This window comes from Protopterus annectens, chromosome 4.part0 (genome assembly GCF_019279795.1).
Source record: "Protopterus annectens isolate FY-2018-M chromosome 4.part0, PAN1.0, whole genome shotgun sequence".
Taxonomy (NCBI): domain Eukaryota; kingdom Metazoa; phylum Chordata; order Ceratodontiformes; family Protopteridae; genus Protopterus; species Protopterus annectens.
Genome location: NC_056733.1, coordinates 69,873,678 through 69,892,868, shown reverse-complemented (window position 1 = coordinate 69,892,868; position 19,191 = coordinate 69,873,678). Strand labels below are relative to the sequence as shown.

The 19,191-nt window shown below is 42.2% G+C and overlaps 2 non-coding genes across 2 annotated transcripts; both read right to left on the bottom strand.

The window, feature by feature from the left end:
• Positions 1 to 2,345: 2,345 nt before the first annotated feature.
• On the bottom strand, positions 2,346 to 2,418 carry TRNAR-CCU. The gene has a single exon. It is a non-coding gene; the product is annotated as a tRNA-Arg (tRNA).
• Positions 2,419 to 12,930: 10,512 nt separating this feature from the next.
• On the bottom strand, positions 12,931 to 13,003 carry TRNAR-CCU. Its single transcript has one exon. It is a non-coding gene; the product is annotated as a tRNA-Arg (tRNA).
• Positions 13,004 to 19,191: the final 6,188 nt, after the last annotated feature.

The following is a 19,191-nucleotide window of genomic DNA, read 5'->3' as shown; positions in this document are numbered from 1 at the left end:
TTTTAAGGGGCGGGGAAGGGGGGGCCATTAGGGCTAAGTGTGTGGTTGTTACTGCTGAATCTATGGAACTATGTGTTTGGTTGTTACTGCTGAAGCATTGGAACTAAGTGTGTAGTTGTTACTGCTGAAGCATTGGGACTAAGAGTATGTTTATTACTGCTAAAGAATTGGAACCAAGTGTTTGGCTGTTACTGCTGAAGCATTGGAACTAAGTATGTGGTTGTTACTGCTGAAGCATTGAAACTGAGTGTGTGTTTGTTACTGCTGAAGCAATGAAACCGTGTGTGTAGCTGTTACTGCTGAAGCACTGGGACTTAGTGTGTGGTTGTTACTTCTGAAACATTGGGACTAAGTGTGTGGTTGTTACTGCTGAATCATTGGAACTAAGTGTTTTGTTGTTACTGCTGAAGCATTCTAACTAAGTGTGTGGTTGTTCATAGGTTCATAGGCTCATAGGTTCATACTAGGCTATCTGCTCTAGGGCATTTATAAGCCTAGCCAGAGTGTGTTTGGCTTTTGCCACCCATTTTAAATTAATTTTGCTATGCTCTTTTTCGAGGTTAGTATACTGTGCCTCTGTCTAACAGTGACACAGAAGTGATACCCAGGGTAAACCTACAATCTCCCATCCACTCATCAAGATTCCTCTTGAAGAGAGTCAATGAGGGACTCTGCCTAACCTGGACTGGGATTTATTCCAGAGTGAAGGGAGCCTCTGGGTTATGAATCTGTCCCTCCAGCATGTCCTATTTATTTCAGTGCTGAGGTTCAAGTCTCTCGAGCGCGTAGCTCGATGGGATTTGGATTTTCTGAGGTGCAGCATGTCCATTAATTCTGGGTTGGACATGGCTTTATACATCAGGCACAGATCGCCTCTGAGCAGGCGGTATGCCACTGAGTAGAGCCGGCGTTTCTTTAGCCAGGCAGCATATGGCATCTGTTTGAGCCCTTTGATCCTCTTGGTGAGGTACTTTTGGGTCTTTCCAGTTGCTGCAGGTGTCTGGTAAGGTAAATCCCAAAAGGGGCATTGTACTCAATTATGGACCTGATGAGGGATGAGTAAAGAGGCACGATCACCTCCCCTGATCTAGATGTGAATTCTTCATGATTAGGTGGGCTATATAAATGTTTTCTAACCACTTTGGCCACCTGGTTGTCAAATGAGATTGTTATCAACTTGGGTCCCCAGGACCCTAATTACTTCTTCCATACTTAATGGATTACCACCTATGTGGTAATTTGTGGGCACTTTGTTTTTGCCAAAGGGGATGACTATACACTTTTTGGCATTTAGCTTGAGGCCATTGCTCTGGCACCAGTTGTCTGTTTCTATTAGGCCCTTTTGGAGGATGCTTGTGTCGGCTGGAGAGTCGATTATGGTACCCAGTTTGCAGTCATCTGTGAACTTGGTCAGCCACAGTCCTTCCATGTTGGCCTGTACCTCCGAGAAATATATACCGAACAAGAGAGGTCCCAGTACTGAGCCTTGTGGGACACCACTTGTAACTGGTTTGGAGTCTGACATGGCTCCAGCAATTCTAACCATGTGGGTTCTGTCTTTCAGCCAGTTTGCAACCCATCTAGTGACATAGGGGTTTATATTTAAGCTGGTGAGCTTATCTATAATGCCCAAGTGGGGTATTGTATCGAAGGCTTTTGCGAGGTCCAGGTAGGTTGTGTGGACCACCTTCCCCTCGTCAATGGCCTTGGTGACTGTTTCAAAAAAATCGACCAGGTTTAAGAGGCAGGATCTGCCCATAACAAAGCCAAACTGGGTAGGATCCAGTGTCTGTAGGTCCCCAATATCTTTATTTATGAGGTCCATGATGATCCTTTCCATAGCATTGCAGACCAAGTTAGTCAGGCTTATGGGGCGATAGTTTTCAGGATCTGTTGAGGCACCACCTTTGTGGAGAGGGACCACTGTTGCTGTACGCCACTCTTTGGGTACATATCCTGTAGTAAGGCTGAGATTAAACAGTAGTTTTATGTTTGGGTTTAGCTCTTCTTGGAGTTCATGTAGAACGCAGCCCAGGACACTGTCTGGTCCCATTGATGCTGTTTTTTTTTGCTTTGGAGAGGGCAGCTCTTACCTGAGCATCTGAGATGTCAGGGGGACAGCACACTGTTGGGATACATATTTGCCCTTTTGGTGGGGGGGTGGGAGAAGTTTGCGCTGAACCTGTCAGCTAGGATGTTGGCAATGTCTGTGGGTTCAGTGTATTTTTTGTCATTTTGAACTAATTCTGAGCATATCTGGGAATTCCAACCCAGGTTCCTGACATTACTAAAGAAAGCCTTGTGATTATCCTTAGTGAAAAGCTTCACTTGTATCAAGATTATACCACCCCAGATGGGACTTGAACCCACAATCCTTGGCTTAGGAGGCCAATGCCTTATCCATTAGGCCACTGGGGCCTGACTCCATGAGGTAAACACCTTAACCATTATACCAGCCTCCCACTGTTATTGCTAAAGCACTGGAACTAAGTGTGTGGTTGCTACTGCTGAAGCATAACAACTAAGTGTGTGGTTTTTACTGCTGAAGCATTGGAACTGAGTGTGTGGTTGTTACTGCTGAAGCATTGGAACAAAGTTTGTGGTTGTTACTGCTGAATCATTGGAACTGAGTGTGTGGTTGTTACTGCTGAAGCAATGGAACAGTGTGTGTGGTTGTTACTGCCGAAGCAATGGAACTAAATGTGTGGTCGTTACTGCTGAATCCTTGGAACAAAGTGTGTGGTTGTTACTGCTGAAGCATTGGAACTAAATGTGTGGTTGTTACTGCTGAAGCATTGAGACTAAATATGTGGTTGCTACTGCTGAAGCATTGGAACTAAGTGTACGGTTGTTACTGCTGAAGCATTGGACAAAGTGTGTGGTTGTTACTGCTGAAGCATTGGAAATAATTATGTGGTTGTTACTGCTGAAGCATTGGAACTAAGTGTGTGGTTGTTACTGCTGAAGCATTGGGACTAAGTGTGTTTTTGTTACTGCTAAAGCATTGGAACTAAGTGTGTGGTTGTTACTGCTGAAGCATTGGGACTAAGTGTGTGGTTGTTACTGCTGAATCCTTGGAACTAAGTGTGTGGTTGTTACTGCTGAAGCATTGGCACAGAGTGTGTGGTTGTTACTTCTGAAGTACTGGAACTAAGTGTGTGGTTTTTACTGCTGAAGCATTGGAATTAAGTGTATGGTTGTTACTGCTGAAGTATTGGGACTAAGTGCATGGTTGCTACTGCTGAAGCATTGGAACTAAGTGTGTGGTTGCTACTGCTGAATTATTGGAAATAAATGTGTGGTTGTTACTGCTGAAGCATTGGTACTAAGTGTGTGGTTGTTACTGCTGAAGCTATGGGACTAAGTGTGCGATTGTTACTGCTGAAGTACTGGAACTAAGTGTGTGGTTGTTACTGCTGAAGCACTGGAAATAAGTGTGTGGTTGTTACTGCTGAAGCACTGGAACTGTGTGGTTGTTAGTGCTGAAGCATTAGGACTAAGTGTGTGGTTGTTACTGCTGAATCTATGGAACTAAGTGTTTGGTTGTTACTGCTGAAGCATTGGAACTAAGTGTGTAGTTGTTACTGCTGAATCATTGGGACTAAGAGTATGTTTGTTACTGCTAAAGCATTGAAACCAAGTGTTTGGTTGTTACTGCTGAAGCATTGGAACTAAGTGTGTGGTTGTTACTGCTGAAGTATTGGAACTAAGTGTGCGGTTGTTACTGCTGAAGCATTGGAACAAAGTGTGCGGTTGTTACTGCTGAAGCATTGGAACTGAGTGTGTGGTTGTTACTGCTGAAGCAATAGAACAGTGTGTGTGGTTGTTACTGCTGAAGCATTGGAACTAAGTGTGTAGTTGTTACTGCTGAAGCATTGGGACTAAGAGTATATTTGTTACTGCTAAAGCATTGGAACCAAGTGTTTGGTTGTTACTGCTGAAACATTGGAACAAAGTGTGTGGTTGTTACTGCTGAAACATTGGAACTAAATGTGTGGTTGTTACTGCTGAAGTATTGGAACTAAGTGTGTGGTTGTTACTGCTGAAGTATTGGAACTAAGTGTGCGGTTGTTACTGCTGAAGCATTGGAACAAAGTGTGTGGTTGTTACTGCTGAAACATTGGAACTGAGTGTGTGGTTGTTACTGCTGAAGCAATGGAACCGAGTGTGTGGTTGTTACTGCTGAAGCAAAGGTACTAAGTGTGCGGTTATTACTGCTGAAGTATTGGAACTAAGTGTGTGGTTGTTACTGCTGAAGCATTGGAACAAAGTGTGTGGTTGTTACTGCTGAAGCATTGGAACTGAGTGTGTGGTTGTTACTGCTGAAGCAATAGAACAGTGTGTGTGGTTGTTACTGCTGAAGCAATGGAACTAAATGTGTGGTTGTTACTGCTGAAGCATTGGGACTAAGTGTGTTGTTACTGCTGAAGCATTGGGACTAAATGTGTGGTTGTTACTGCTGAAGCATTGGAACTGAGTGTGTGGTTGTTACTGCTGAAGCATTGGAACAAAGTGTGTGGTTGTTACTGCTGAAGCATTGGAACTGAGTGTGTGGTTGTTACTGCTGAAGCAATGGAACAGTGTGTGTGGTTGTTACTGCTGAAGCAATGGAACTAAATGTGTGGTTGTTACTGCTGAATCCTTGGAACAAAGTGTGTGGTTGTTACTGCTGAAGCATTGGAACTAAATGTGTGGTTGTTACTGCTGAAGCATTGAGACTAAGTATGTGGTTGCTACTGCTGAAGCATTGGAACTAAGTGTGCGGTTGTTACTGCTGAAGCATTGGACAAAGTGTGTGGTTGTTACTGCTGAAGCATTGGAAATAATTATGTGGTTGTTACTGCTGAAGCATTGGAACTAAGTGTGTGGTTGTTACTGCTGAAGCATTGGGACTAAGTGTGTGGTTGTTACTGCTGATTCCTTGGAACTAAGTGTGTGCTTGTTACTGCTGAAGCATTGGCACAGAGTGTGTGGTTGTTACTCCTGAAGTACTGGAACTAAGTGTGTGGTTTTTACTGCTGAAGCATTGGAATTAAGTGTATGGTTGTTACTGCTGAAGTATTGGGACTAAGTGCGTGGTTGCTACTGCTGAAGCATTGGAACTAAGTGTGTGGTTGCTACTGCTGAATTATTGGAAATAAATGTGTGGTTGTTACTGCTGAAGCATTGGTACTAAGTGTGTGGTTGTTACTGCTGAATCTATGGAACTAAGTGTTTGGTTGTTACTGCTGAAGCATTGGAACTAAGTGTGTAGTTGTTACTGCTGAAGCATTGGGACTAAGAGTATGTTTGTTACTGCTAAAGCATTGGAACCGAGTGTTTGGTTGTTACTGCTGAAGCATTGGAACTAAGTGTGCGGTTGTTACTGCTGAAGTATTGGAACTAAGTGTGTGGTTGTTACTGCTGAAGCACTGGAACTGTGTGGTTGTTAGTGCTGAAGCATTAGGACTAAGTGTGTGGTTGTTACTGCTGAATCTATGGAACTAAGTGTTTGGTTGTTACTGCTGAAGCATTGGAACTAAGTGTGTAGTTGTTACTGCTGAAGCATTGGGACTAAGAGTATGTTTGTTACTGCTAAAGCATTGGAACCGAGTGTTTGGTTGTTACTGCTGAAGCATTGGAACTAAGTGTGCGGTTGTTACTGCTGAAGTATTGGAACTAAGTGTGCAGTTGTTACTGCTGAAGTATTGGAACAAAGTGTGTGGTTGTTACTGCTGAAGCATTGGAACTAAATGTGCAGTTGTTACTGCTGAAGCATTGGAACAAAGTGTGTGGTTGTTACTGCTGAGGCATTGGAACTGAGTGTGTAGTTGTTACTGCTGAAGCAATAGAACAGTGTGTGTGGTTGTTACTGCTGAAGCATTGGAGCTAAGTGTGTAGTTGTTACTGCTGAAGCATTGGGACTAAGAGTATGTTTGTTACTGCTAAAGCATTGGAACCAAGTGTTTGGTTGTTACTGCTGAAGCATTGGAACTAAGTGTGCGGTTGTTACTGCTGAAGCACTGGAACAAAGTGTGTGGTTGTTACTGCTGAAGCATTGGAACTGAGTGTGTGGTTGTTACTGCTGAAGCAATAGAACAGTGTGTGTGGTTGTTACTGCTGAAGCAATGGAACTAAATGTGTGGTTGTTACTGCTGAAGCATTGGGACTAAGTGTGTTGTTACTGCTGAAGCATTGGGACTAAATGTGTGGTTGTTACTGCTGAAGCATTGGAACTGAGTGTGTGGTTGTTACTGCTGAAGCAATGGAACTAAATGTGTGGTTGTTACTGCTGAAGTATTGGAACAAAGTGTGTGGTTGTTACTGCTGAAGCATTGGAACTGAGTGTGTGGTTGTTACTGCTGAAGCAATGGAACCGCGTGTGTGGTTGTTACTGCTGAAGCAAAGGTACTAAGTGTGCGGTTATTACTGGTGAAGTATTGGAACTAAGTGTGTGGTTGTTACTGCTGAAGCATTGGAACAAAGTGTGTGGTTGTTACTGCTGAAGCATTGGAACTGAGTGTGTGGTTGTTACTGCTGAAGCAATAGAACAGTGTGTGTGGTTGTTACTGCTGAAGCAATGGAACTAATTGTGTGGTTGTTACTGCTGAAGCATTGGGACTAAGTGTGTTGTTACTGCTGAAGCATTGGGACTAAATGTGTGGTTGTTACTGCTGAAGCATTGGAACTGAGTGTGTGGTTGTTACTGCTGAAGCATTGGAACAAAGTGTGTGGTTGTTACTGCTGAAGCATTGGAACTGAGTGTGTGGTTGTTACTGCTGAAGCAATGGAACAGTGTGTGTTGTTGTTACTGCTGAAGCAATGGAACTAAATGTGTGGTTGTTACTGCTGAATCCTTGGAACAAAGTGTGTGGTTGTTACTGCTGAAGCATTGGAACTAAATGTGTGGTTGTTACTGCTGAAGCATTAAGACTAAGTATGTGGTTGCTACTGCTGAAGCATTTGAACTAAGTTTGCGGTTGTTACTGCTGAAGCATTGGACAAAGTGTGTGGCTGTTACTGCTGAAGCATTGGAAATAATTATGTGGTTGTTACTGCTGAAGCATTGGAACTAACTGTGTGGTTGTTACTGCTGAAGCATTGGGACTAAGTGTGTTTTTGTTACTGCTAAAGCATTGGAACTAAGTGTGTGGTTGTTACTGCTGAAGCATTGGGACTAAGTGTGTGGTTGTTACTGCTGATTCCTTGGAACTAAGTGTGTGCTTGTTACTGCTGAAGCATTGGCACAGAGTGTGTGGTTGTTACTCCTGAAGTACTGGAACTAAGTGTGTGGTTTTTACTGCTGAAGCATTGGAATTAAGTGTATGGTTGTTACTGCTGAAGTATTGGGACTAAGTGTGTGGTTGCTACTGCTGAAGCATTGGAACTAAGTGTGTGGTTGTTACTGCTGAATTATTGGAAATAAATGTGTGGTTGTTACTGCTGAAGCATTGGAACTAAGTGTGTGGTTGTTACTGCTGAAGCATTGGGACTAAGTGTGTGGTTGTTACTGCTGAAGCATTGGGACTAAGTGTGGTTATTACTGCTGAAGCACTGGAACTGTGTGGTTGTTAGTGCTGAAGCATTAGGACTAAGTGTGTGGTTGTTACTGCTGAATCTATGGAACTAAGTGTTTGGTTGTTACTGCTGAAGCATTGGAACTAAGTGTGTAGTTGTTACTGCTGAAGCATTGGGACTAAGAGTATGTTTGTTACTGCTAAAGCATTGGAACCAAGTGTTTGGTTGTTACTGCTGAAGCATTGGAACTAAGTGTGTGGTTGTTACTGCTGAAGCATTGGAACTGAGTGTGGGGTTGTTACTGCTGAAGTAATGGAACTAAGTGTGCAGTTGTTACTGCTGAAGTATTGGAACAAAGTGTGTGGTTGTTACTGCTGAAGCATTGGAACTAAATGTGCAGTTGTTACTGCTGAAGCATTGGAACAAAGTGTGTGGTTGTTACTGCTGAGGCATTGGAACTGAGTGTGTGGTTGTTACTGCTGAAGCAATAGAACAGTGTGTGTGGTTGTTACTGCTGAAGCATTGGAGCTAAGTGTGTAGTTGTTACTGCTGAAGCATTGGGACTAAGAGTATGTTTGTTACTGCTAAAGCATTGGAACCAAGTGTTTGGTTGTTACTGCTGAAGCATTGGAACTAAGTGTGTGGTTGTTACTGCTGAAGTATTGGAACTAAGTGTGCGGTTGTTACTGCTGAAGCACTGGAACAAAGTGTGTGGTTGTTACTGCTGAAGCATTGGAACTGAGTGTGTGGTTGTTACTGCTGAAGCAATAGAACAGTGTGTGGTTGTTACTGCTGAAGCAATGGAACTAAATGTGTGGTTGTTACTGCTGAAGCTTTGGGACTAAGTGTGTTGTTACTGCTGAAGCATTGGGACTAAATGTGTGGTTGTTACTGCTGAAGCATTAGAACTGAGTGTGTGGTTGTTACTGCTGAAGCAATGGAACTAAATGTGTGGTTGTTACTGCTGAAGTATTGGAACTAAGTGTGCGGGTGTTACTGCTGAAGCATTGGAACAAAGTGTGTGGTTGTTACTGCTGAAGCATTGGAACTGAGTATGTGGTTGTTACTGCTGAAGCATTGGAACCGCGTGTGTGGTTGTTACTGCTGAAGCAAAGGTACTTAGTGTGCGGTTATTACTGGTGAAGTATTGGAACTAAGTGTGTGGTTGTTACTGCTGAAGCAATGGAACTAAATGTGTGGTTGTTACTGCTGAATCCTTGGAACAAAGTGTGTGGTTGTTACTGCTGAAGCATTGGAACTAAATGTGTGGTTGTTACTGCTGAAGCATTGAGACTAAGTATGTGGTTGCTACTGCTGAAGCATTGGAACTAAGTGTGCGGTTGTTACTGCTGAAGCATTGGACAAAGTGTGTGGTTGTTACTGCTGAAGCATTGGAAATAATTATGTGGTTGTTACTGCTGAAGCATTGGAACTAAGTGTGTGGTTGTTACTGCTGAAGCATTGGGACTAAGTGTGTTTTTGTTACTGCTAAAGCATTGGAACTAAGTGTGTGGTTGTTACTGCTGAAGCATTGGGACTAAGTGTGTGGTTGTTACTGCTGAATCCTTGGAACTAAGTGTGTGGTTGTTACTGCTGAAGCATTGGCACAGAGTGTGTGGTTGTTACTCCTGAAGTACTGGAACTAAGTGTGTGGTTTTTACTGCTGAAGCATTGGAATTAAGTGTATGGTTGTTACTGCTGAAGTATTGGGACTAAGTGCGTGGTTGCTACTGCTGAAGCATTGTAACTAAGTGTGTGGTTGCTACTGCTGAATTATTGGAAATAAATGTGTGGTTGTTACTGCTGAAGCATTGGGACTAAGTGTGCGGTTGTTACTGCTGAAGTATTGGAACTAAGTGTGTGGTTGTTACTGCTGAAGCACTGGAAATAAGTGTGTGGTTGTTACTGCTGAAGCACTGGAACTGTGTGGTTGTTAGTGCTGAAGCATTAGGACTAAGTGTGTGGTTGTTACTGCTGAATCTATGGAACTAAGTGTTTGGTTGTTACTGCTGAAGCATTGGAACTAAGTGTGTAGTTGTTACTGCTGAAGCATTGGGACTAAGAGTATGTTTGTTACTGCTAAAGCATTGGAACCAAGTGTTTGGTTGTTACTGCTGAAGCATTGGAACTGAGTGTGGGGTTGTTACTGCTGAAGTAATGGAACAGTGTGTGTGGTTGTTACTGTTGAAGCAATGGAACCGTGTGTGTGGTTGTTACTGCTGAAGCACTGGAACTAAATGTGTGGTTGTTACTGCTGAAGCACTGGAACTAAATGTGTGGTTTTTACTGCAGAAGCATTGGAACTAAGTGCGTGGTTGTTACTGCTAAAGCATTGGAACTAAGTGTGCGGTTGTTACTGCTGAAGCATTGGAACTAAGTGTGTGGTTGTTACTGCTGAAGCATTGGGACTAAGTGTGTGGTTATTACTGCTGAATCACTGGAACTAAGTGTTTTGTTGTTACTGCTGAAGCACTGGAACTGTGTGGTTGTTAGTGCTGAAGCATTAGGACTAAGTGTGTGGTTGTTACTGCTGAATCTATGGAACTAAGTGTGTAGTTGTTACTGCTGAAGCATTGGGACTAAGAGTATGTTTGTTACTGCTAAAGCATTGGAACCAAGTGTTTGGTTGTTACTGCTGAAGCATTGGAACTAAGTGTGTGGTTGTTACTGCTGAAGCATTGGAACTGAGTGTGGGGTTGTTACTGCTGAAGTAATGGAACAGTGTGTGTGGTTGTTACTGTTGAAGCAATGGAACTGTGTGTGTGGTTGTTACTGCTGAAGCAATGGAACCGAGTGTGTGGTTGCTACTGCTGAAGCAATGGAATCGAGTGTGTGGTTGTTACTGCTGAAGCACTGGAACTAAATGTGTGGTTGTTACTGCTGAAGCACTGGAACTAAATGTGTGGTTGTTACTGCAGAAGCATTGGAACTAAGTGCGTGATTGTTACTGCTGAAGCATTGGAACTAAGTGTATGGTTGTTACTGCTGAAGTATTGGGACTAAGTGTGTGGTTGCTACTGCTGAAGCATTGGAACTAAGTGTGTGGTTGTTACTGCTGAAGCATTGGGACTAAGTGTGTGGTTGTTACTGCTGAAGCACTGGAACAGTGTGGTTGTTAGTGCTGAAGCATTAGGGCTAAGTGTGTGGTTGTTACTGCTGAATCTATGGAACTAAGTGTTTGGTTGTTACTGCTGAAGCATTGGAACTAAGTGTGTAGTTGTTACTGCTGAAGCATTGGGACTAAGAGTATGTTTATTACTGCTAAAGCATTGGAACCAAGTGTTTGGCTTTTACTGCTGAAGCATTGGAACTAAGTATGTGGTTGTTACTGCTGAAGCATCGGAACTGAGTGTGTGTTTGTTACTGCTGAAGCAATGGAACCGTGTGTGTGGCTGTTACTGCTGAAGCACTGGGACTTAGTGTGTGGTTGTTACTGCTGAAACATTGGGACTAAGTGTGTGGTTGTTACTGCTGAATCATTGGAACTAAGTGTTTTGTTGTTACTGCTGAAGCATTCTAACTAAGTGTGTGGTTGTTCATAGGCTCATAGGTTCATACTAGGCTATCTGCTCTAGGGCATTTATAAGCCTAGCCAGAGTGTGTTTGGCTTTTGCCACCCATTTTAAATTAATTTTGCTATGCTCTTTTTTGAGGTTAGTATACTGTGCCTCTGTCTAACAGTGACACAGAAGTGATACCCAGGGTAAACCTACAATCTCCCATCCACTCATCAAGATTCCTCTTGAAGAGAGTCAATGAGGGACTCTGCCTAACCTGGACTGGGATTTTATTCCAGAGTGAAGGGAGCCTCTGGGTTATGAATCTGTCCCTCCAGCATGTCCTATTTATTTCAGTGCTGAGGTTCAAGTCTCGAGCGTAGCTCGATGGGATTTGGATTTTCTGAGGTGCAGCATGTCCATTAATTCTGGGTTGGACATGGCTTTATACATCAGGCACAGATCGCCTCTGAGCAGGCGGTATGCCACTGAGTAGAGCCGGCGTTTCTTTAGCCAGGCAGCATATGGCATCTGTTTGAGCCCTTTGATCCTCTTGGTGAGGTACTTTTGGGGTCTTTCCAGTTGCTGCAGGTGTCTGGTAAGGTAAATCCCAAAAGGGGCATTGTACTCAATTATGGACCTGATGAGGGATGAGTAAAGAGGCACGATGACCTCCCCTGATCTAGATGTGAATTCCTTCATGATTAGGTGGGCTATATAAAATGTTTTTCTAACCACTTTGGCCACCTGGTTGTCAAATGAGAGATTGCTATCAACTTGGGTCCCCAGGACCCTAATTACTTCTTCCATACTTAATGGATTACCACCTATGTGGTAATTTGTGGGCACTTTGTTTTTGCCAAAGGGGATGACTATACACTTTTTGGCATTTAGCTTGAGGCCATTGCTCTGGCACCAGTTGTCTGTTTCTATTAGGCCCTTTTGGAGGATGCTTGTGTCGGCTGGAGAGTCGATTATGGTACCCAGTTTGCAGTCATCTGTGAACTTGGTCAGCCACAGTCCTTCCATGTTGGCCTGTACCTCCGAGAAATATATACCGAACAAGAGAGGTCCCAGGACTGAGCCTTGTGGGACACCACTTGTAACTGGTTTGGAGTCTGACATGGCTCCAGCAATTCTAACCATGTGGGTTCTGTCTTTCAGCCAGTTTGCAACCCATCTAGTGACATAGGAGTTTATATTTAAGCTGGTGAGCTTATCTATAATGCCCAAGTGGGGTATTGTATCGAAGGCTTTTGCAAGGTCCAGGTAGGCTGTGTGGACCACTTTCCCCTCGTCAATGGCCTTGGTGACTGTTTCAAAAAAATCGACCAGGTTTAAGAGGCAGGATCTGCCCATAACAAAGCCGAACTGGGTAGGATCCAGTGTCTGTAGGTCCCCAATATCTTTATTTATGAGGTCCATGATGATCCTTTCCATAGCATTGCAGACCAAGTTAGTCAGGCTATGGGGTGATAGTTTTCAGGATCTGTTGAGGCACCACCTTTGTGGAGAGGGACCACTGTTGCTGTACGCCACTCTTTGGGTACATATCCTGTAGTAAGGCTGAGATTGAACAGTAGTTTTATGTTTGGGTTTAGCTCTTCTTGGAGTTCATGTAGAACGCAGCCCGAGACACCGTCTGGTCCCATTGATGCTGTTTTTTTTTGCTTTGGAGAGAGCGGCTCTTACCTGAGCATCTGAGATGTCAGGGGGGCAGCACACTGCTGGGATAGATATTTGCCCTTTTGGTGGGAGAAGTTTGCGCTGAACCTGTCAGCTAGGATGTTGGCAATGTCTGTGGGTTCGGTGTATTTTTTGTCATTTTGAACTAATTCTGAGCATATCTGGGAATTCCCACCCAGGTTCCTGACATAACTAAAGAAAGCCTTGTGATTATCCTTAGTGAAAAGCTTCACTTGTATCAAGATTATACCACCCCAGATGGGACTCAAACCCACAATCCTTGGCTTAGGAGGCCAATGCCTTATCCATTAGGCCACTGGGGCCTGACTCTGTGAGGTAAACACCTTAACCATTATACCAGCCTCCCACTGTTACTGCTAAAGCACTGGAACTAAGTGTGTGGTTGCTACTGCTGAAGCATAACAACTAAGTGTGTGGTTTTTACTGCTGAAGCATTGGAACTAAATGTGTGGTTGTTACTGCTGAAGCACTGGGACTGTGTGTGTGGTTGTTACTGCTGAAGCATTGGAACTAAGTATGTGGTTGTTACTGCTGAAGCACTGGGACTAAGTGTGTGGTTGCTACTGCTGAAGCATAACAACTAATTGTGTGGTTGCTACTGCTGAAGCATTGGAACTGAGTGTGTGGTTGTTACTGCTGAAGCAATGGAACCAAGTGTGTAGTTGTTATTGCTGAAACAATGGAACTGAGTGTGTGGTTGTTACTGCTGAAGCATTGGAAATAAGTGTGAGTGGAACCAAATGTGTGGTTGCTACTGCTGAAGCATTGGAACTAAATGTGTGGTTGTTACTGCTGAAGCATTGGAACCAAGTGTGTGGTTGTTACTGCTGAATCATTGGAATTAAGTGTGTGGTTGTTACTGCTGAAGCATTGGAACTAAGTGTGTGGTTGTTACTGCTGAAGCACTGGGACTAAGTGTGTGGTTGTTACTACTGAAGCATTGAGATTGAGTATGGCTGTTACTGCTGAAGTATTGGAATTAAGTGTGTGGTTGTTTTTCCTGAGAATGGACACTTAAGGGGATGGTCTGTTGTCCTCGTGGTTACAAACATAAGCCATGTCAGTCAAAGACCAAAAGTGTGAAGATGCTGAAGGATAATATCTGCCACACAGAAGAGTTACCAGAAGTTTTGAATGGACTGGCACAGACACAGACAGTGGATACCATAACGGTATGTAAGAACTGAGGCCTCTAAAGCCAGATGGCTGGCTGCAGCACCAAGTAATCTTGTGCAATCCTTCTGCAAATTAAACTGGATGATTAAAGCAGGGGCAACAGGGTGCTCCCATAGTAAACTCTGCTTACTGGGACTATGCAAACCCCTCATTTTCATATTCACACAGTATCAGATGGAATTACTTCATTCACATAGCATCAGACTGCAGAGAGTTTGAAGAAAGGTAGCAGAAATTATGAAAGGCCTGATCCAGGAACCATGACAGAGACAGGGACTGTAGGATTACAGTATATATACCATGGAAAAGGTACTGGGATATATAATGAATGACTTTAAATACCTTGGTGGCATTACAAAAGGAAGTGGAGAGAACCGTCATGCAGAAAGTAGTTAAATATATATGGTATGCCAAGAGGATGGAATGCGGCAGCTTATGGGCTAATGCTGAATTTACATTAACCTGACCCACAAAAGAGATGATAGGTGGAACATTATGTGTGAATGAGGAGAGTCTGTGTAATGACACAGCAGTCACAGACAGTCCCAACAGTGAAGAGAAGTTGAAACCACAGACCAGATACAAATTATGGAGTTTTGGAGTTTCTAATAAAATGGGTGATTCAAATGGCTTTAGTGGTCTTTATCTATTGTCAGCATCTGCTTGTAAAAATAGTGGTAATTCCAACCTAATAATCAATCTCTTGCAGATGAGAAGAACAGACATCACATGTTTTGGAATCCATCATGGCTGATCGTTAAAATTAGAAGAACAAACTTCACGTGTTCTAGAACCCATCATGGGTGATCATGGAGATGAGAAGAACAGACTTTACATGTTTTAGAATTCATCACAGGTGAATATGCAGATGAGTAGCTGCTTTTGAAAGGTTCACACAACCAGGGTCATTATATGATACTGATATAAATAATGCTGTCTTGCTAAAAAACCCTAAGTGCACATGATGGAATATTTAGCACTTAGAAAATAGTTTACAGAATGGTGTGCAATGTCCTCACTATTTATAATATGTCAAGTCTTCACTATTCATAGATGAGATGACTGTGGTCCTAGCCCTACATGTCTTTCTCACACATCAGCAACAAACCACTCACTCAAGCTGACCACATCACCTCAGCTTATGTGCTGCAGTAGTAAAAATAGGATATATTGTGCAGAAGAAGCTGTCTTCATAGAACTAAGGAAATTACTGTAAAACATCTTATCACTATCATGTCTAAAAAGGAAGTAAATAGTCCAGCATTTTTCGACAGGAAATCTAACATTTAGTTGTAGAGGAGGACTGCTTTGCTCAGTGAAACTGCCAATTAAGCTTACCTGCTGACAGGATCAGCATTACTCAGTGATATACCTAACACACTGCTGCTCACTACTTCACTATGTCTGTCCTATTCCTTCTTAATCTCATTAAAATCACCTCTGCTGTAAGGTTAAGAAGTTCTTTAGTTTTCCAGGAGTATATATGTTGACACTTCAAGTATCATACTATCACTCATCTCTCTCTAAGATAGATGACAAGCAGGCAGGGCATTTTGTTTAGATGCTTTAATACATAGAAACACATCAGGATGGATAGCAGCATCTTAAAATACAAAGAAACTAGCTAACAGACAGACCTTACATATGTACATACATGCTTACATCTCAACTGCTTACTACAAAATGGCAGTCTAGCTTGCATGTGCTCAGTATTTATACACTTGTGCAAGCCCTTGGATAGCTTCTTAAAGATATATATACACACACACATTGATCTACATCCTCCGTCTTAAAAAGATTGCCCTCTGTAAAACAATATCAGAGTTAGACATGCATTACTATAGACATTAGAAACAAAATACAGTATTCATGTCCAAGTTACTTCATATCTGCTACAGGGTTTAAAGATGTGACCATATCTTGTAACATAACAGTTTAGACCAAATTTAGCAACAGGGACAGTCTATGATGCACAACTCGTATCAGGAACTTCTGGATTCATCACAGGAATGGGAATGTCCTCTGGATCTTCTTCTGGAAGAGTCTTTCCCACAGGCTATGTGCTGTGGTATAGGCTTAGACACCAGTCTCAAATGCTTCTGATTCCACCTAAAGGCTGCTCCTTGTGATTCCACTATGTATGATCTCAGCTCTGGACAAATACTCTTCACAACACCAATCCAATCGTAACCTTGGGATGTTTGCATCTTTACCACTTCTCCTTCTCGTAATGGATTGAGCAGTTTGCTGGTTTTATTGTAGTAGAACGTCTGGGTTAGGCACTTCAACAGATTGGCTTTCACTGACCTGTTGTTCTTGACATATGGAAACAACAATTAACTACTGATTGGAAATGTGGTTCCGGTTTGCCTCGACAGAAGTGTCTGAGCAGGTGAACCAAAATGTTTATCACAAGGAACATTTCTGAGATTCAAGAGATTTGGGAAAACATCACAATTATCTCATTTTGACTTCTCAAGTAACTGTTTTCCACTTTGAACTGCATGTTTTACTAAACCATTTGACTGCAGGTACTCAGGGCTACTCGTGACATGAGTAAAATCTCATTCTTCAGCAAATCTTTTGAACTGTTGGCTTGTAGACCATATATCATTGTCAGAAATAACTTTGTGTGGACTACCATGTACTTCAAAATGCCGATTCATCTTAGTAATAACAGTACTGGATACTAGGTTAGGAAGTAAGTCAATCTCAAACCAGTTGGAGTAAGAGTCTATTAACACCAAATAATGTTGACCATTCCACTCAAAATGTCTGTAGCAACCGACAATCAAGGTAGCTCCGGAATCTGATTTAGCTGAAGAAGTTCCTTCTGTTGATGTGGCTTAGTACTATTATACATGGAATAAGACAAACGTGCTCTCTCAATGTCTTGTGACATAGAAGGCCAAACTACTAGACCTCTCACCCTTCTCTTGGAAGAGTCAGTTCCTGGTTGACCATGATGCAAGATAGTAATATACTCTTGGTGCAAGGACTTTGGAACAATTACTTTTGGACCTTTCATAATTATACCTTTGTCAGCTAAAATCTCATCTCTGTATGGAAAATAAGGTTGCATTTCTTGAGATAAACTAGATTGCTTAGACAGCCATCCTTGATTGATAAAGTGGTTGAGCCTTTGTAAAACTGGATCTTTGGCTGTATAATCTCTCAGCTCATCAAGACGTGTGGAAGAAAAACTGATCACTTTCATGACTTCAAAATCAAAGTTCTCATTCTCATGTTGTTCTGTGGTGTTTCCGGGTGATCTGAATAATGCATCATGAAGATAAAGAAGTTTTGCTTTCTTGTAGATAAGATTGAAATTATACTTTTGCAATCTCAGCATCATGCGTTGCAGTCAGGCTGGAACTGAATGCATAAGTTTTCTCAAGATATTGACTAAAGATTGGTGGTCTGTTTCAATCTGGATATGAATACCATAAACACAATCATGGAACTTTGAACTGACAAACACAATTGCCCAAGCTCTTTCTCGATCTGGGCATACTGCATCTCAGTTTGGGTAAGAGTTCTCAATGCATAGGCAACAGGTTGATTGTCTTGTAGAATGACTGTGGCAAGACCAAATTTTGAAGCATCATAGGAAAGTGTAACTGACTTGTGAACATCATTGTATCTAAAAGTTGGCGGACTAGCAATTCTCTGTTTCAGGATTTCAAATGCTCTGTGGTGTTGATCTATCCAAGACCATGATACATCTTTATGTGTCAGCCCTCTGAGTGGTGCTAATAGTTGGCTGAAGTCTGGAATGAACTTGCCTAGGTAGTTGACCATGCCAAGAAAACGTTGCAGGGCTTGAACATTGTCTGGTGCTGGCATCTCAGGAACAGCTGTTTGTTCTGAAAGGTCTGGTTGTAAGCCTGTACTCATAAATAAATGACCAATATAAGTAACCCCTTGTAGCCTGAATTGGCATTTGTGTGAACTGAGCTTAAGATTCACTTGACATGCCCTTTCTAGAACTTTTCTGAGGTTTCTGTCATGTTCTGCTTCATCATGGCCTCCTACTATTATGTCATCTACTATAATAGCACAAGGATACCCAGAAAAAATTTGCCCCATTGCATGGTGAAAGACTTCACTTGCAAAATTTATCCCAAATGGCATTCTCAAATATCTGTACCTGCCAAACTGAGTACTGAATGTAGTGAACAATGATGATTTCTTATCAAGCTGAAATTGCCAAAATGAACTATTTGCATCTAACACAGAAAAAAATAGTGGCATTTGGCATCAAGGCTACAAATTCTTTGACTGTGTGCATTGGACTTTGTTCAAATCTCATGAATGAATGCATATTCTGATGTCATCTGAGCTTTTCTTATGAGATACCATATGGAAGGTACCCATTCAGTTGGAGTTTCAACTGGACAAATCCCACCTTGTCGCACCGTCTTATCTAACTTGGCTTGGACTCTGTCCTGCATGGCTATTGGAACTTTTTTTGCTGGCCTGATAAATGGACTGACCTCTGTGTTGAACTTCATGGAGTACACAACTGGAAGTTTGCCTAGTTTGTCTTCGAAAAGATCAGCATAGGTGGAAAAAATGTACTGGGCGAAATTAGAGTAGTGGTCTTTCAAGTAAACATGGTGGACTTCCTTATTAAAGGAAAGCAGTCCCATTTTCAAACTGTCTCTGAGCCCGAATAATGACTGGACATGCCTCTTGACCAGATAAAATAACAAATTATAGCTTCTTCCAGCAGAGTAACATGAAAGCACTACTGAGTCTTCGGTTTGAATTTCTTCACCTCCATAAGCAACAAGCTTCGCAGACCTTGACAAATCAAGACTTTCATCATGACACACTCTCAAAAATGTTTCTAATGACATAACATTGTACTTGGAACCTGTGTCAACTTTGAGCTCTATGGGTTTGCCATTTATCCAAACAGTGCAAAATACTTCAATCTTTGCCCTTAAACCTATTGCATTAACTGTTTCATGAAGCACTGACACACCATCTGCAAAGAGTAGGGTTGCAGCTCTCTAACTGATTGACCTGTTTCTTAAAAAGTTCACTTTTAATAAAAGAATGTGGGTTTTTGATTTACAAAACCTTTTGAATTTATTTCATTTACTGCATTTGTGGCATTGCTGACCAAAAGCTAAACATTTCTTCCTTTTAGATTTATGACTTCCACCAGTTATAACAGTTGGCTATAAAACTAGGCTGGGGCCCATGCTTTGAGTTTGCTGACTCACTCTTATGCTTCACTGAGACTGTATGAATTCTGGAACTTGCTAAAACGTTCTGGGGTTTCCAGTGAGTGCTGCAGGGGCTA